Consider the following 19022-nt stretch of genomic DNA (forward strand, 5'->3'; position numbering starts at 1 on the left):
TCCTAGTGACGGAGCACCTGCTCTCATCAATTCGCCATAACCCCAATATTAGGTGGATTGAGGTGGGAGGCACCGAGTACAAGTGCTCTCTATTTGCTGATGATGTCCTAGTATATATCACTCAATCACATATATCCATCCCTGCTGTTATGGCTGAAATAGATCACTTTGTTACATGGTAAAATTTTAAAATCAATGCAGCGAAGTCTGAGGCCCTCGATGTCTCCCTCCCTAAATCCATATAGGATTCCATCCAGTCCAACTTTCCCTTTGCCTGGCCCTCACAGGGTATCAAATACTTAGGAATTCCTATTCATAGAGACCTCTCCCATCTATGTTATCTTAATTTTGGGCCCTTTATTGAACAATTCTATACAGACCACGGTTGGCAAGTTAGAACTGTAAGATTCACTACGTGAACCACTGGTGTTTTGTGGAAAAGCACATGTACACCGCGTTCCAAATTATTATGCAAAAAGTGTTTAGGAGTGATAAGGGAAGAATTTGTTTGTTTGTCAGTTAAACTCATTGATGGTGATGTGTGTCAGGGCTCTTTATATCACTGTAAGCAATTGCAGACACCTGTGCTAATTAGTTTGGCAGGTGTGTCCAATGAAAGGCAAGACTACTTAAGAAGGCTCTCTCACATTATTAAGCAGCCTACATTTTCTGCCAAAATGGGAAAGAAAAAGGATGTGTCGGCTGCTGAGAAGCAACAAATTGTGGAGTGTTTAGGTCAAGGCATGACTACAATCAACATTGTGCGATGATCAGGATGAAGTGTCTTGGCAATCAAGAAGTATGTAGCTGATTCACAGTACACACGTGTGCGTGCTGATAAGGGCAAATTGAGGACTCTTTCCTACAGGCAATTACGTCAGGTTGAAAGAGCAGCGGCAAAAAAGCCTTGTCATAGCAGCAGACAAGTTTTTGAAGCTGCTTGTGCCTCCAACGTCCCCCGAACAACAAGATGCAGGGTCCTTTAGAGGTTTGCAGCTGTGCATACGCCATCCTGTCGACCTCCTCTATCCACTTCACACAAGCAGAAACGGCTCCAGTGGGCCAAACATTACATGAAGACTGATTTCAAAACTGTTTTGTTCACGGATGAGTGCCGTGCAGCGCTCGATGGTAGAGATGAATGGAGTGGAGGATGGCTGGTTGATGGACACCCCACGCAAACACGGCTACAGCGCCAACAAGGAGGAGGTGGAGTAATGTTTTGGGCTGGAATCATGGGGAGAGAGATTGTCGGCCCCTTTAGGATCCCTGAAGGCGCTAAAGATGAACTCCATAATGTATGTGGATTTTCTCAAACAGCACTTCCTGCCATGGTTCAAGAAGAAGAACCGTGTATTTCACAGCAAGATCGTTTTTCTGCATGATAATGCACCATCTCATGCTGCACATAAAACATCTGCATCTCTGGCTGATATGGGCATAAAAGGGGACAAACTTATGGTGTGACCCCCATGCTCCCCTGACCTCTACCCCATTCAGAACCTTTGGAGCATCATTAAAAGGAGTGTCTATGATGGCGGGAGGCAGTTCACATCTAAGCAACAGCTCTGGGAGGGTATTCTGTCCTCATGCAAAACAATTGAAGCAGAAACCATCCAAAACCTGACAAATTCAATGGACGAGAGAGTTCAGAAGCTCCTTTCGAACAAGGGGTCCTATGTGAAAATGTAACATCACCTAGAATAAAGTTTTGAGTTGAAAACTGTTTGATTTCAGTTTCTAACAACCTGCTAATGCTTATAATTTCAAAAATGACCATTTTTTTGGTCTTTATTAAAATGAAAAGGTTGATCGAAAAGTTTGGGGGATCTAAGAGTGTGGCAACCCAGTAGTCATGATTACTTCGAATTCTGACAATATGAGGGTCATGCTGCAGGTAGTGCAGCAAGAAGGCACTTATGTGTCTTGCGCATCTCGGAGCCCCAAAATTATTTTCCGGGCTAGATGCAGCTAAAAATTATTTTTAATTTTAAATCTGGTGAAGCTTATTATAGATGGCCTAATAGGATCAGTGCTGCACACTGCTACAAAGCCCAAATTATTTTCCAGTCAAGATACAGATAAACATGATTAGTAATTTGAAAGCTTAAAACGGTTGGTAGGGTGATTTTAACCAATCATCAAGCTTTTACTCTCCCCAGGATGACACAGGGGTAGAAAAGTCGTTTCGGATCCATGATTTGTTCATCTTTATGAACGTGAGTCTGTCTACATTATCAGTGGAGAGCCGCGTGCGCTTATCTGTCAGCACACAACCAGCAGCGCTGAACACACGTTCAGACAGAACGCTGGCTGCGGGGCATGACAAGATCTCCAAGGCGTAAGTGGCCAGCTCCGGCCATTTATCCAGATTGGAAGCCCAAAAAGAGCAAGGGTCCAGTGACACAGTCGTGGCTTCAATGTTTACTTGGAGATACTCCTGTACCATCGTCTCTAGGCGTTGACTATGTGTCAAACTTCTTGTCTCCTGTGGCCTTGCAAAGGATGGGCTAAAAAAGTGGTGAAATGATTCCGCAAAATTGATGTTACCAGCAGATACTGTGGTTCTGTTACGGTTTGAGTGCTGAACACTTGACGGTCCCACGGTTGGCAAGTTGGAACTGTGAGATTCACTACGTGCACCACTGGTATTTTGTGGAAAAGCACATGTAAGATTCTGCAACAGTCTCTGCTGATACTCCTGCATGCATCCCTTTCTATGGCAGGAATAATTTCTGCAAATTTACTTTTGTACCGGGGATCTAACAGTGTGGCAACCCAGTAGTCAGGATTATTTCTAATTCTCACAATTCGAGGGTCATGTTGCAGGTAGTGCAGCAAGAAGGCACTCATGTGTGTTGCGCATCCAGGAGCACCAAGTCCCTGTTGTTTTGGTGGCGAGGTAACAATCATGCTTCCTTCCTCTGTCCTCTCCCCCCAACCTCGCGCAACAGAAATGTGATCAAGGTCTCCCTCATCTGATGAGTCTTCCATCAGTTCGTCCTCCACTTCTTCCTGGGCTCCTGCACCTTCCTCACTAGTTTGGCTGCTACCATGCGCCCTGGTAAAATCATCTCCCCCACCCTCACATGCCTGCCGCCTTGGTGCTGCCGACCGTCTGGACCTTGCAGATGTTAGCCCTTCCGCATACAACTCCTCCTCCTCTACTTCCTCCACCTCCTCTTGTGCCACCACCTGACTCCGAATTCTGTTTAACATGTGCTCCAGCATGTAAATCACCGGAATAGTCATGCTGATAATGGCATCGTCAGCACTAAACATCTTCGTCGCCATTTCAAAACTGTGCAGAAGGGTGCATAGGTCCCTGATCTGAGACCACTCCTCCAGCGTGATTTGCCCCACCTCTGAATCTCGTTGGCCCAGGCTATACGTCAGAACGTATTGCACCAGGGCTTGTCGGTGCTGACACAGTCGCTGCAACATGTGCAGAGTTGAATTCCACCGGGTAGGCACATCGCATTTTAGCCGGTGAAGTGGCAGGCCCAACGACTTCTGTAGAGATGTAAGTCGCTGAGCTGCGGGATGCGAACGGCGGAAGTGAGCACACAGCGACCGTGCCCTCTGCAGAAGGCCATCTAGTCTGGGATAGTGGGCTAAAAATTGCTGGACAACCAGGTTCAACACGTGAGCCATACAAGGCACGTGTGTGACATTGCCCCGGCGAAGGGCCGCACCCAGGTTTGCAGCATTGTCGCACACGGCCTTCCCTGGTTTCAGGTCCAGTGGAGACAACCATTCATGAAATTGGTTCTCCAGAGCTGACCACAACTCCTCAGCTGTGTGACTCACATTTCCCAGACATTTCAATGTAAAAACCGCCTGATGACGTTGAGCCCTACTGCCAGCATAGTAAGGAGGTGTGCAGGATCCCTTCTGCGCAGTTAGAAAGCTTGTGGCATGACCAGACAGGCTTTGGGTGCAGGTGGAAGACCGAGAGGAGGTTGAGGAGGCAGAAGCAGTGGAGGAACTTTGACATAAAGAGGATTGACGCACAACTCGTGGGGACGGCAAGACTTGGACAGCAGCCCCTTGTCCTGCTGTCACCATAGTTACCCAGTGCCCAGTCAGCGACATGTAACGCCCCTGTCCATGCCTACTCGTCCAAGTGTCTGTGGTGAAATGCACCCTGTCACACACAGAGTTTCTCAAAGAAGCGGTGATGTTGTGTGCGACATGCTGGTGGAGCGCAGGCACACCTTTCTTTGAGAAGTAGTGCCGACTGGGCATCTGGTACTGGGGCACTGCGACGGACATAAGGTCTCGAAAATCCTCTGTGTCCACCAGGCGGAAAGGCAGCATTTCTGTAGCCAAGAGCTTGCAGATGGTGAAATTCAACCTCTTAGCTTTCTCATGGCTAGGAGGAAATGGTCTTTTACTTGTCCACATCTGAGGGACCGAGGGCTGGCTATTGTGCTTAGACGGGGTTGATAAGGGTGTCCCCGGCAAACTGCCGGTCTGTGAGGAAGATGCAGGCGGACATGTTAGGTTGCCTTGATCCAAAGGTGGTGCTATCGATGTCGGACAGCGCTCAAGAACAGCTGGTGTTACCACCTCCAAAGAAAATGATGACCTGCCAATCACGCTGGCTGTTGCGGGTAAAGAGGTGGCAGGTCTGCGCCCCAAAACAGGTGTGACTGCTGTCCCCCCAGTCACAGAGGATGAAGAGGCCGCGGATGCACAAGATATGGCAGACGGTGGTTGGCCCGGCCGGCTAGGCCGCATTGTAGCACACTGAGCTTCCCACTGCAACTTATGCTTCATGTCCATGTGCCGGTTCATGCATGAAGTACTCAAACTATGTATTTTTTGGCCTCTACTTAGCTTTTGCTGACAAATGTTACAGATAACACGAGTTGGGTCATCTTTATCGATCTGAAAAAATGCCCAGGCTATGCAAGGCTTAGCACCCATGCGACCTGAAGAGCCACCACGACTTGTGGTGAGAGGCAGAGTTGTGTTTGAGGATGCAGTTGTTGATGTGCTTCCAGTACTACGTCTCTGTCCAGGAAGGCGCAACCTGACCTCGTCGTCACTAGCATCTTCCTCCACCTCCTCTGCTGACCTCATCTCTTGGCTGACTGTGGGTTGACAGTAAGTGGGATCTCCGACCTCATCATCATCACCCTGTGCATTATCACACCCGTCGTCCTCAGAGCCAACCTGTTCCTGCCCTGACAAAAAACTAAAGTTGTCGCTCCAATCAGGTATTTGAGTCTTATCATCGTCTTCCTCATTGTCTCCACCAACAGGAGTTACAGTTTGGGAATGAGGGTCTACATTATGGTCAGAACCTTCTGCGTCTGGTCCTGGATCCGACTCATAAAGATTCTGGGCATCAGTGCAGATCATTTCCTCGTCTGGATTCACAGAAGCGCTGGAGTCGACCTCTGACTCCCAGGCTATAGTATGAGTAAACAGCTCTGCAGACTCAACCATCTGTTCTACCTCATACTCAGACGGGCAGCTGGAGATTTGGGAGCTGTGAGGAAGCAAGTGCGATTTGGGTGACACCTTTGAGGACTGGAGTATTTGTGATGTTGAAGTTGATGTGGAGGAGAGCCCACTTAAAGGAGCACTTGATATCCGTTGAAGCACCTGCTGTTTTTGTGCCTCATCTGGAATTTGTAGCGATTGGCGTGGCCGTAAGAAAGGGATCTTATCACATTGTCCGCTAAAAGAAGTAGACATTTTAGTTTGGCTGGAAGATGGTCTTTCTTCTGCACCTACCCCACGGACACAACCTTTTTTCCCCTTCCCAACACGCCTATTCCCCTTTCCACCAGCAGCAGGCCTTTTTCCACTCATTTTGGTGGTTAACTAATTCACAACTCTGGAGTTGTTTGCACAAAAAAACAATGGATGGTAACCGAGCAGAGCTGAGTGGCCAAACTGTGGTATTAGGCCAAAACTATTGGCTGGGTTAGATGCAGAAAAAAATTATTTTTAATTTGCAACCTGATGGAGGTCAGTATAGATGGACTAATAGACCAAGTCCCACACACCGCTAGAAGCCCAAATATTTTTTCAGAGCTAGATGCAGAAATTTTTTTTATTCAATTTGCAACCTGATGGAGGTCAGTATAGATGGACTAATAGACCAAGTCCCACACACTGCTAGAAGCCCAAATATTTTTTCAGAGCTAGATGCAGAAAAAAATTATTTTTAATTTGCAACCTGATGGAGGTCAGTATAGATGGACTAATAGACCAAGTCCCACACACCGCTAGAAGCCCAAATATTTTTTCAGAGCTAGATGCAGAAAAAAATTATATTCAATTTGCAACCTGCTGGAGGTCAGTATAGAAGGACTAATAGAACAAGTCCCACACACTGCTAGAAGCCCAAATATTTTTTCAGAGCTAGATGCAGAAAAAAATTATTTTTAATTTGCAACCTGATGGAGGTCAGTATAGATGGACTAATAGACCAAGTCCCACACACCGCTAGAAGCCCAAATATTTTTTCAGAGCTAGATGCAGAAAAAAATTATATTCAATTTGCAACCTGCTGGAGGTCAGTATAGAAGGACTAATAGAACAAGTCCCACACACTGCTAGAAGCCCAAATATTTTTTCAGAGATAAATGAAGAAAAAAATTATTTTTAATTTGCAACCTGATGGAGGTCAGTATAGATGGACTAATAGACCAAGTCCCACACACTGCTAGAAGCCCAAATATTTTTTCAGAGCTAGATGCAGAAAAAAATTATTTTTAATTTGCAACCTGATGGAGGTCAGTATAGATGGACTAATAGACCAAGTCCCACACACCGCTAGAAGCCCAAATATTTTTTCAGAGCTAGATGCAGAAAAAAATTATATTCAATTTGCAACCTGCTGGAGGTCAGTATAGAAGGACTAATAGAACAAGTCCCACACACTGCTAGAAGCCCAAATATTTTTTCAGAGATAAATGAAGAAAAAAATTATTTTTAATTTGCAACCTGATGGAGGTCAGTATAGATGGACTAATAGACCAAGTCCCACACACCGCTAGAAGCCCAAATATTTTTTCAGAGCTAGATGCAGAAAAAAATTATATTCAATTTGCAACCTGCTGGAGGTCAGTATAGAAGGACTAATAGAACAAGTCCCACACACTGCTAGAAGCCCAAATATTTTTTCAGAGCTAAATGAAGAAAAAAATTATTTTTAATTTGCAACCTGATGGAGGTCAGTATAGATGGACTAATAGACCAAGTCCCACACACTGCTAGAAGCCCAAATATTTTTTCAGAGCTAGATGCAGAAAATTTTTTTATTCAATTTGCAACCTGATGGAGGTCAGTATAGATGGACTAATAGACCAAGTCCCACACACCGCTAGAAGCCCAAATATTTTTTCAGAGCTAGATGCAGAAAAAAATTATATTCAATTTGCAACCTGCTGGAGGTCAGTATAGAAGGACTAATAGAACAAGTCCCACACACTGCTAGAAGCCCAAATATTTTTTCAGAGATAAATGAAGAAAATAATTATTTTTAATTTGCAACCTGATGGAGGTCAGTATAGATGGACTAATAGACCAAGTCCCACACACTGCTAGAAGCCCAAATATTTTTTCAGAGCTAGATGCAGAAAAAAATTATTTTTAATTTGCAACCTGATGGAGGTCAGTATAGATGGACTAATAGACCAAGTCCCACACACTGCTAGAAGCCCAAATATTTTTTCAGAGCTAGATGCAGAAAAAAATTATATTCAGTTTGCAACCTGATGGAGGTCAGTATAGATGGACTAATAGAATGATGCTATGCCCAAAAGATTTTACTTCACTAGGTGCAGTAAAAAAATTGGTATTCTATACACAGGTGGTATATGTTGCAACACAGATAGGCTACTCCACTGACTAACACACTCTGCAATAGGCCAAAAAGGATTAGCTTTGCTAGATTCAGCCAAATGCTGTGAAAAAAACTTGCACAGCACTGGCACAGACCTGCCTGGCAAAAACTGATAGGAACTCATGTAACCTAGTCCTGAAAAGGACTCCAATTACAATTAGTCTTTACTCCCACAACCTATCTATTTAAGAGCACAGACCTCCCTGATAAAAGTCGTAGGAAATGCTGTAACCTAGTCCTTAAAAGGACTGCAATCACAACTATTCCCTACTCCCAAGCTATCTGTATATTTGTGCGAAAATTGGCTTGAAATTAACAAGGTATAGCGCACACAGCAACAGCGGTGCCGTCTAACACGCAGCTGCAGCAGTGAGAAAATGGTGGCGACGGGGAAAATGGCTTGGTCTTATAGGGCAAGGACATGTGACATACACTGCCAATCACACATGCCCTTGCTTGTGTGAAAAAAAGCACTTCGCTCCGTGTGTGCGCTGCTGATAGGCTGACAGATTGCACCTCCCCACTGCAAATGCGGGAAAGAGAAAAAAAAATGGAGATCTTCATTGTTCCTGCAGAGATCCATCCCCTGCCCCTCCCCCCGCCCCGCTGTACACTCAAACTGCGTATTAACATTAATTTTCATCATTACTGAGAAAAAATCCAGTTATGATTTTGGTGCACGAACAGTTATCGAACATAACCTCGAACAGACGAATTTTTCTCAAATTGTTCGTGTTCGCCGACCGGATCGAACACCGCCCAAAACAGCTCGAATTTGAGATTGGCGAACAGTTCGAGTAGAACAACGCTCATCTCTAGTATTTTTATATTTTGTCAGATATTTATGTTTCACTACTTCCATGCTCTTCACCTTCTTTTTTACTTCTCCCACACTTTCTCCTTCATCATCCTCAGCATCTTTTTCATCCACTTCTTCTTCACCTTCTTCTTCTTCACCTTCTTCGTATTATTCTTTTTTTTACATTCTTCATATTCTACTTCTTCATCTTCTTCATATTCTTCTTCTTCATCATATTCTTATTTGTGACAGGCATTCCTGTAGTTGTTATCTATAAAAGGTTGGACATTACACCTTTCGTTCTGCCCGTCACAAAAGATTTACAACAGGATTTGTCCGCGTTCAGTTTGGCCTGCAGCAGCAGGTCTTTTCCAGGGGCACCACGAGGAGGAACGGACTCACCCCCATACACTGCTTAGTCATCTTCTGCTTATAATTTAGATATTATCTTTTGCTCTGATTTTTAGTCTTATGCTTAATGTTCTTCCTCTTTTTGTTCTGCAGCTTCTTGTATTTCTGCTTCTTGGTTTTCTGTCTCTTGTTCTTCTGTATCTTGGTGCTTGTCTTCTCTTCTTTGTCTTCTTGGTCAACTTCTTCAGGGTCATCTTCTTGGTCTTCTTCGGGGTGGTCTTCAGGGTCGTCGTCTTCGGGGGTCCTCATCTTCGGGGTCCTCGTCTTCTTCGGGTTGGTCTTCTGGGTCCTCGTCTTCGGGGTCCTCGTCTTTTTCGGGGTGGTCTTCAGGGTCCTCGTCTTCTTCGGGGTGGTCTTCAGGGTCCTCGTCTTCTTCGAGGTGGTCTTCAGGGTCCTCGTCTTCTTCGGGGTGGTCTTCAGGGTCCTCGTCTTCAGGGTCATTGTCTTCGGGGTCCTCGTCTTCTTAGGGTTGGTCTTCAGGGTCCTTGTCTTCAGGGTCCTCGTCAGGGAGATCCAGAGTGATTACCAAGAACCATTTCAAAAAGCTTGAACATGGAAATGTAGCAGAAGGTACAAGAAAGCTGAGGAACTACCGAGGACCAGCTGACGGTACTGGAACCCGGATGGGTAGCAGAAGATACAAGAGCAAATAGAACTACCGAGGACCAGCTGACGGTACTGGAACCCGGATGGGTAGCAGAAGGTACAAGAGCCAATGGAACTACCGAGGACCAGCTGATGTTACTGGAACTCGGTTACTAAGCAGGAGGTACCTGTGCCAGAAAGGACTACCAAGGACCAGCAGACGTTGGTGGAACTTGGATACCGAGAAGGAGGCACCTAATCCAAAGGCACTGCCGAGAACCAGCTGACGGTACTGGAACCCGGATGGGTAGCAGAAGGTACCCATGTAAAAAAAAGTTCAAGGCCGCGAGCCGGCCGCAGTTACCAAAACCCACAGTCCTACAGGGGGTGCTTGTCCTATTGGCACTATGGAACCAGCCTTCATTGCCAGATCCCGCAGCCCACATAGGAGTCACCTAAACTGCAGGCACCATAGAGTCGGCTAACCCGACCGCAACACGACAGGACAACGCATTGGAGGCAAAGTGACGTTGACACTACCCGGAAACAGCTGGCGTGCTGGAACCAGGCAGGGCAGGAGGGAGTACCCGTGCCAAAGTCACTGCCAAGAACCAGCTGACGGTACTGGAACCCGGATGGGTAGCAGAAGGTACAAGAGCCAATGGAACTGCCGAGAACCAGCTGGCGGTGCTGGAGCCCAGGGTAAATACTAAAAACAGAGGAGCCAGAGGTGTATTTGGAGGAGGTTTTAAATCCGTAGTACAGTGGATGTGGACAAAGCAGGAGAATTTGCCGGACACACAGCTGGGGATCAGCTGACGTTACTGAACCCCAATAACACTGGAGCAAGCGTTGACTGTGCAGACGGCACTTCTGAGCAGCAACTAGCGGTATTGGAGCCCAGGGTAAATACTAAAAACGGAGGAGCCAGAGGTGTATTTGGAGGAGGTTTTAAATTCGTAGTACAGTGGATGTGGACAAAGCAGGAGAATTTGCCGGACACACAGCTGGGGATCAGCTGACGTTACTGAACCCCAATAACACTGGAGCAAGCGTTGACTGTGCAGACGGCACTTCTGAGCAGCAACTAGCGGTATTGGAGCCCAGGGTAAATACTAAAAACGGAGGAGCCAGAAGTGTATTTGGAGGAGGTTTTAAATTCGTAGTACAGTGGATGTGGACAAAGCAGGAGAATTTGCCGGACACACAGCTGGGGATCAGCTGACGTTACTGAACCCCAATAACACTGGAGCAAGCGTTGACTGTGCAGATGGCACTTCTGAGCAGCAACTAGCGGTATTGGAGCCCAGGGTAAATACTAAAAACGGAGGAGCCAGAGGTGTATTTGGAGGAGGTTTTAAATCCGTAGTACAGTGGATGTGGACAAAGCAGGAGAATTTGCCGGACACACAGCTGGGGATCAGCTGACGTTACTGAACCCCAATAACACTGGAGCAAGCGTTGACTGTGCAGACGGCACTTCTGAGCAGCAACTAGCGGTATTGGAGCCCAGGGTAAATACTAAAAACGGAGGAGCCAGAGGTGTATTTGGAGGAGGTTTTAAATCCGTAGTACAGTGGATGTGGACAAAGCGGGAGAATTTGCCAGACACACAGCTGGGGATCAGCTGACGTTACTGAACCCCAATAACACTGGAGCAAGCGTTGACTGTGCAGACGGCACTTCTGAGCAGCAACTAGCGGTATTGGAGCCCAGGGATAAGAATAAAAACAGAGAGGAGCCAGAGGTGTAATTGGAGCAAGTTTTAAATAAGTAGCACAGTGAATATGGACAGAGCAGGAGAAATTGCCGTGAACACAGCAGGGGAACAGCTGACGTTACCGAACCCCAATAACACCGCAGCAAGTGTTGACTGTACAGACGGCACTTCCGAGCGCCAACTGGGGGTGCTGGAGCCCAGGGATAAGAATGAAAACAGAGGAGCCAGAGGTGTAATTGGAGCAACTTTAAAATGTGTAGTACAGTGGATGTGGACAAAGCAGGAGAAATTGCCGTCCGCACAGCAGGGGAACAGCTGACGTTACTGAACCCCAATAACACGGCAGCAAGTGTTGACTGTGCAGACGGCACTTCCGAGCGCCAACTGGCGGTGTTGGAGCCCAGGGATAAGAATGAAAACAGAGGAGCCAGAGGTGTAATTGGAGCAACTTTAAAATGTGTAGTACAGTGGATGTGGACAAAGCAGGAGAAATTGCCGTCCGCACAGCAGGGAAACAGCTGACGTTACTGAGCCCCAATAATACCGCAGCAAGTGTTGACTGTGCAGACGGCACTTCCGAGCGCCAACTGGCGGTGTTGGAGCCCAGGGATAAGAATGAAAACAGAGGAGCCAGAGGTGTAATTGGAGCAACTTTAAAATGTGTAGTACAGTGGATGTGGACAAAGCAGGAGAAATTGCCGTCCGCACAGCAGGGGAACAGCTGACGTTACCGAACCCCAATAACACGGCAGCAAGTGTTGACTGTGCAGACAGCACTTCCGAGCGCCAACTGGCGGTGCTGGAGCCCAGGGATAAGAATAAAAACAGAGAGGAGCCAGAGGTGTAATTGGAGCAAGTTTTAAATAAGTAGCACAGTGAATATGGACAGAGCAGGAGAAATTGCCGTGAACACAGCAGGGGAACAGCTGACGTTAACGAACCCCAATAACACCGCAGCAAGTGTTGACTGTGCAGACGGCACTTCCGAGCGCCAACTGGCGATGTTGGAGCCCAGGGATAAGAATGAAAACAGAGGAGCCAGAGGTGTAATTGGAGCAACTTTAAAATGTGTAGTACAGTGGATGTGGACAAAGCAGGAGAAATTGCCGTCCGCACAGCAGGGGAACAGCTGACGTTACTGAACCCCAATAACACCGCAGCAAGTGTTGACTGTGCAGACGGCACTTCCGAGCGCCAACTGGCGGTGTTGGAGCCCAGGGATAAGAATGAAAACAGAGGAGCCAGAGGTGTAATTGGAGCAACTTTAAAATGTGTAGTACAGTGGATGTGGACAAAGCAGGAGAAATTGCCGTCCGCACAGCAGGGGAACAGCTGACGTTACTGAACCCCAATAACACGGCAGCAAGTGTTGACTGTGCAGACGGCACTTCCGTGCGCCAACTGGCGGTGTTGGAGCTCAGGGATAATACTGAAAACAGAGGAGCCAGAGGTGTAATTGGAGCAACTTTAAAATCTGTAGTAGTGAGAATGTGGACAGAGCAGGAGAAATTGCCGTCCGCACAGCAGGGGAACAGCTGACGTTACTGAACCCCAATAACATGGTAGCAAGTGTTGACTGTGCAGACGGCACTTCCGAGCGCCAACTGGCGGTGTTGGAGCTCAGGGATAATACTGAAAACAGAGGAGCCAGAGGTGTATTTGGAGGAGGTTTTAAATCAGTAGTACAGTGGATGTGGACAGAGCAGGAGAAATTGCCGTCCGCACAGCAGGTGAACAGCTGACGTTACTGAACCCCAATAACACGGCAGCAAGTGTTGACTGTGCAGACGGCACTTCCGAGCGCCAACTGGCGGTGTTGGAGCTCAGGGATTACAGTTCAGGTGGTAGAAACATGAACAGAACAGGAGACCTGGATACTGTTGCCAACCAATTATTTATTCTGGAAGAGGACTGGCAAATTCATGAGAGATCCAGGCCTTGTTCATTTTGAGAAAAGTAAGCCGGTCAACGTTATCGGAGGATAGTCGCATGCGACGGTCTGTTAGTACACCACCTGCGGCACTAAAGACGCGTTCCGATAATACACTAGCAGCAGGGCAAGCTAGCACCTCCAGTGCATACTGACTAAGCTCTGGCCATGTATCCAGCTTACAGACCCAAAACTTGAAGGGAGAAGAGCCGTCTGGGAGTACACTAAGAGGGCAAGACATGTAGTCTGTCACCATCTGACGGAAACGTTGCCTCCTGCTGACTGGAGCCGTCTGTGATGGTGTAGACATTTGTGGCGGCGGGGACACAAAACTTTGCCACATTTCGGCCATACTGGTCTTGCCTTGTGCTGAGGCGCTGCTTCTGCTCCCTCTTTGTGCAGAGCTTCCTCCACTGCCTCGACGCACTGAGCTGCTTTGTAAAGCACTAGCAGCACTGCTCTCGGTTGGAATGGAGAACATGATGGAATGCACCAGTGCGTCTTGGTACTCCCGCATTTTACGCTCCCGGTTCAACGGTGTTATGAGGCTTTGTAAGTTGTCCCGGTAGCGAGGATCTAGGAGGGTGGACACCCAATAATCAGCCGTGTTGAGAATGTGGGCGATGCGGCGGTCGTTTCTCAGGCACTGCAGCATGAAATCAACCATGTGCTGCAGACTGCCAACTGGCCAAGAAACGCTGTCCCCTGCTTGAGGCGTGATCTCTGCCTGCTCTGCATCACCCCACCCTCGCTCTAGATACTGACTACTAGAGCATTGTGTACCTCCCTCCTCTGGACAGATGTCTTCCTCATCCATTGACTCCTCCTCATCCTCCTCACAAAGTGTCCCCTGCCTAGGCCTTTGTGAGGAACCACGTTGCGCAGACTGTAGAGAAGCAGATGGCATTTGTGACTCCTCATCCTCCACCTCTTCCAAAACCTCGTCCCTTAGTGCTTGCAGTGTTTTTTCAAGAAGGCAGATAAGGGGGATAGTCATGCTGACTAGTGCATCATCTGCACTCGCCATCCGCGTGGAATAATCGAAGGCACGCAAAACGTGGCAAATGTCCTTCATAGAGGCCCACTCAGTGGTGGTGAAGTGTGAACGGCGCTCACTGCGACTTGTTTGCGCCTGCTGCAGCTGGTACTCCATTACTGCTGCCTGCTGCTCACACAACCTCTCCAACATATGTAACGTTGAATTCCACCTGGTGGGTAGGTCACATATGATGCGATGTTCCGGAAGACATAATCGGCGCTGCAGAGCTGCAATGCGTGATCTTGCATTGCTGGAACGCTGCAAGTGAGCGCACTCTATGCGGACCTTGTGAAGCAGTGCATCAAGATCTGGATAGTCCCTCAAAAAACTCTGCACGACCAAGTTGAGCACATGTGCCAGACATGGGATGTGAGTGAGGTTGCCTAGGCCCAGAGCTGCCACCAGATTTCGGCCATTGTCACACACTACCATGCCTGGCTAGAGATTCGCTGGCACAAACCACACGTCACTCTGCTGCTTGATGGCATTCCAGAGCTCCTGCGCTGTGTGGCTTCGATTCACCAAAGAAATTAATTTTAATACGGCCTGTTGACGTTTGGCCACGGCTGTGCTCATATCGGTCATCATAACAGGTAACCGTTCACGGGTCGATGTGGAGGTAGACCGTGACGGCTCCTGCAGCGCTGATTCCGAGGAACTGGAGTATGAGGAGGAGTCAATGTGTACAGACTGGATTCCTGCAATCCTTGGAGTTGGCAGAACACGTACAGCGCCACTCTCAAGATCTGTACCCGGCTCCACAACATTTACCCAATGGGCAGTGAGGGAAAGGTATCGTCCCTGTCCATGCTTACTGGTCCATGCATCAGTGGTCAGGTGGACCTTGCTACTGACGGCGTTTTGTAGCGCATGTTTAATTTTTCCCTCCACATGATGTTGCAGGGCAGGGACGGCTTGCCTGCTGAAATAAAAGCGGCTGGGCACGTTGTATTGTGGGACTGCCAATGCCATAAAGTTACGGAATGTGTCAGTCTCCACCAGCCTGAATGATAGCATTTCAAGGGCCAGTAGTTTAGCAATGCCAGCATTCAGAGCCTGTGCTCGGGGGTGGTTTGCCGAGTATGGGCGCCTTTTCTCCCATGCCTGTGCTAACGATGGCTGTAGACTGGCCTGGGAGTGTGAGGATGACTGGGAAAGTGGTGCTGTGGGTGGAATTACACTGTGTCTCTGTACAACAGTGCCAGAGATTCTTCCATGGCGATCCTGTGAGGAAGCCGAACCAGCTGTATGTGAGCTGGAGGAAGAGGCTACAACACGAGCTGAAGAGGTGGTAGGTGGCGCTGTAGGTTGGCCTAGGTCTTCAGTGTGTTTTTGTAACTCCACCACGTGCTTGGTCCGCACATGTTTCCACATATTTGTGGTATTGAGGTTGCTGACACTTTTCCCTCTTTTCACCTTCTGATTACACAGCTTGCATTTGACAAAGCAAATGTCATCTGCAACTGTGTCAAAAAAGGACCAGGCACTGCAAGTCTTGGGAGCGCCCGCTTTGGATTTTGGAAGAGCCATGCTCCTAATGGGTACCGAAGTGGAGGCTACAGGCAACCAAGTCTGCCCCCTCCCTCTCCCTCCTTTTTGGGCCGTTCGGGGAATCTCTTCCTCAGAGCTGCTCCCACCACCTTCCTGTCCCTCACGCCATGATGGGTCAAGGACCTCATCATCTACACCACCCTCTTCAAACAACTGCTTCTCCTGGGTAGTCTCGACAGCACAGTACGCACCAGAAAGTGGCACCTGAGTCTCATCATCAGATGCGTACTGAGGTGTGCTGCTGACCATAGGCACTGGCCCACCCGCCTCTTCAGATTCAGAGAGACAAAACGGTTGCGCATCACTGCATGCTACCTATTCTTCAAATTCTCGAATTCTGCTTGGCTGGCCCCCTCTTTCCAAGCCAAGAGATTCAGAGAACAGAAGTAGAGATGGCTCCTGTCCAGGGCTCTCTGACTGCCTGGGCAATTTGGCAGGTGGTGAAGAGACAGATGGGTGCTCTTCAGTGCTCAGGACCTGAGAGGATCTGGAACTAATTGAAGTCGATGCGTTAGCTGCCATCCATCTGACAACGGCTTCAATTTGGTCCTCGCGCAGCAGTGGGGTACGGCTAGCTCCTACAAAGCTGCGCATAAAGGACTGTTCCCTGGTAAAACTGGGGGATGCTGAGTCACTGGTGCCCGCAGCAGGCACAGAATCCCCACGTCCTCTCCCTGCAGGCACAGAATCCTCACGTCCTCTCCCTGCAGAAACTCCACGCCCACGCCCACGCCCACATGCCTTACTCCCTGCCTTCTTCATCTTGGTAGACTGATAAAGATAGGCAGAAAAGTACTAAGGGCTTAGTGTGCTTATTCCTGAACAGCTGCTAACAGGTATAAGAAACACTAATTTTATAAAGTGTGGACTAGACTTTAATATGAGCTAATGTGGCCTACACAACTGTAAAGTGGAGTGTTTGGTGAACTTTATTTAGGTTTTTTTTTTGTCACAAAAAGACACTGGATGTGCCTAAAGATGTAATAACGATAGTATCACAAACTTTTTGTAGCTATTACAATGTAGGAAGGTAACCTACAATGCAATAGATGAGGCTGCAAAAAATAGGCTAATACTAATCTGGCTGGGGCTGCAGGGCCCAATGCTGCAGAAAGGCTCCTCTATCTACTCCTATATAGTGTGTTTGGAATCAATTTAGCTGAATACGGATGGAACCACCACACTAATAGGAGATATCAGGAAAAATTATGAATTGGCAAAAAAGGACAATGTATGAGGCAGTGACACACACTGAGTGCACTACAACCAGACGGGGTTGAAGCACACACTACAGGGTGAGCTGCACTCACACACCAGACCTTGCAGACAGCGGTGAACAGTACAGATGCAGAGCACTGTGCACTAGTGCTGCAAGACGGAAAAAAATTCTCTATCTACTCCTATATAGTGTGTTTGGAACTAATTTAGCTGAATACAGATGGAACCACCACACTAATAGGAGATATCAGGAAAAATTATGAATTGGCAAAAAACGACAATGTATGAGGCAGTGACACATACTGAGTGCACTACAACCAGACGGGGTTGAAGCACACACTACAGGGTGAGCTGCACTCACACACCAGACCTTGCAGACAGCGGTGAACAGTACAGATGCAGAGCACTGTGCACTAGTGCTGCAAGATGGAAGAAAATTTCTCTATCTACTCCTATATAGTGTGTTTGGAACCAATTTAGCTGAATACAGATGGAACCACCACACTAATAGGAGATATCAGGAAAAATTATGAATTGGCAAAAAAGGACAATGTATGAGGCAGTGACACACACTGAGTGCACTACAACCAGACTTGGCTGAAGCACACACTACACCAGACCTTGCAGACAGCGGTGAACAGCACAGGGAACTGTGCACTAGCGCTGCAAGGCACAGCGATTTAGAAAGTAGCTTGGGTAAAGCAGTATAGAGCAAATAGGTAGCTAAAACTGTCCCTCAGAACAACAGCGTCCTATCCCTAACTGAATTCACAGCAGAGTGAGCTCAAAATGGCGGCGGCGGCTTTTATAGTGCATCATGACATCATTTCAGCAGCCAATCACAGCCATGCCATTAGTTAAGATGCCTACATGCCTAACAGGATGTGCCCACACTTCTTAGGATCCTCATTGGCTGAATAAAATGAAAATGGCTCATTGCATTATGGGAACTTCCGATTCCAGTATACGATATTGCAAAAGTATCGGAATTAAGTATCGGAATTCCGATACCGCGAATATCGGCCGATACCCGATATTTCAGTATCGGAATGCTCAACACTACTCACAAGGTCTGTGAATTTCCCCTCACTATTAATGGTATTCATCAAGAGAATTTGGATTTGGTGGTATTGGATAATTTGCCTTCTCCAGTAATATTGGGGTTACCCTGGTTAAAATTGCACAATCCTGTACTGGATTGGTCTACCTATGAAATTAAGTCCTGGAGCCCTAAGTGTTATGACAAGTGTTGTAACGGGCGCATTGCTGCTGTGGATAGAGGGGAATTGCCTGTACCTATTCAGGATTTTTGGAGAGTTTTTTCTGAGGAGGAGTCGCAGGTTTTGCCTCCCCATAGAGACTATGATTGTACCATTGAATTTGTCCCTGGAGCGACTCTTCCTAAGAGTCGTTTATTTAATCTTACTATTCCTGAGAGAAAGGCTTTGGAGGAATACATACAGACAAGCTTGGCCGCTGGTCACATTAGGCCTTCCAAGTCTCCTGTGGCTGTTTTTTTTTTGTGAAAAAAAAAGGTGGCGGTTTACGTCCTTGTCTGGACTTTCGTGAGATTAATAAAATTACTGTACGCAATCCTTACCCACTTCCATTGATTCCCGATTTATTTAACCAGTTAGTGGGGGCCAAGTGGTTCTCTAAAATTGATCTCCGGGGGGCATACAATTTGTTGCGCATGAAGGAGGGTGATGAATGGAAGACTGCTTTTAACACTCCTGTGGGTCATTTTGAGAATCTGGTGATGCCTTTTGGTCTTACCAATGCTCCAGCATTTTTTCAGAATCTTATTAATGATATCCTTAGACCTTTACTCGGCAAAGATGTGGTTGTGTATTTGGATGACATTTTGATTTATTCGCCGGATCTGGAGTCTCATTGGTGGAG

Source organism: Phyllobates terribilis, unplaced genomic scaffold, assembly GCF_046119375.1.
Source record: "Phyllobates terribilis strain yellow unplaced genomic scaffold, ASM4611937v1 Scaffold_62__1_contigs__length_8034531, whole genome shotgun sequence".
NCBI classification, from domain to species: domain Eukaryota; kingdom Metazoa; phylum Chordata; class Amphibia; order Anura; family Dendrobatidae; genus Phyllobates; species Phyllobates terribilis.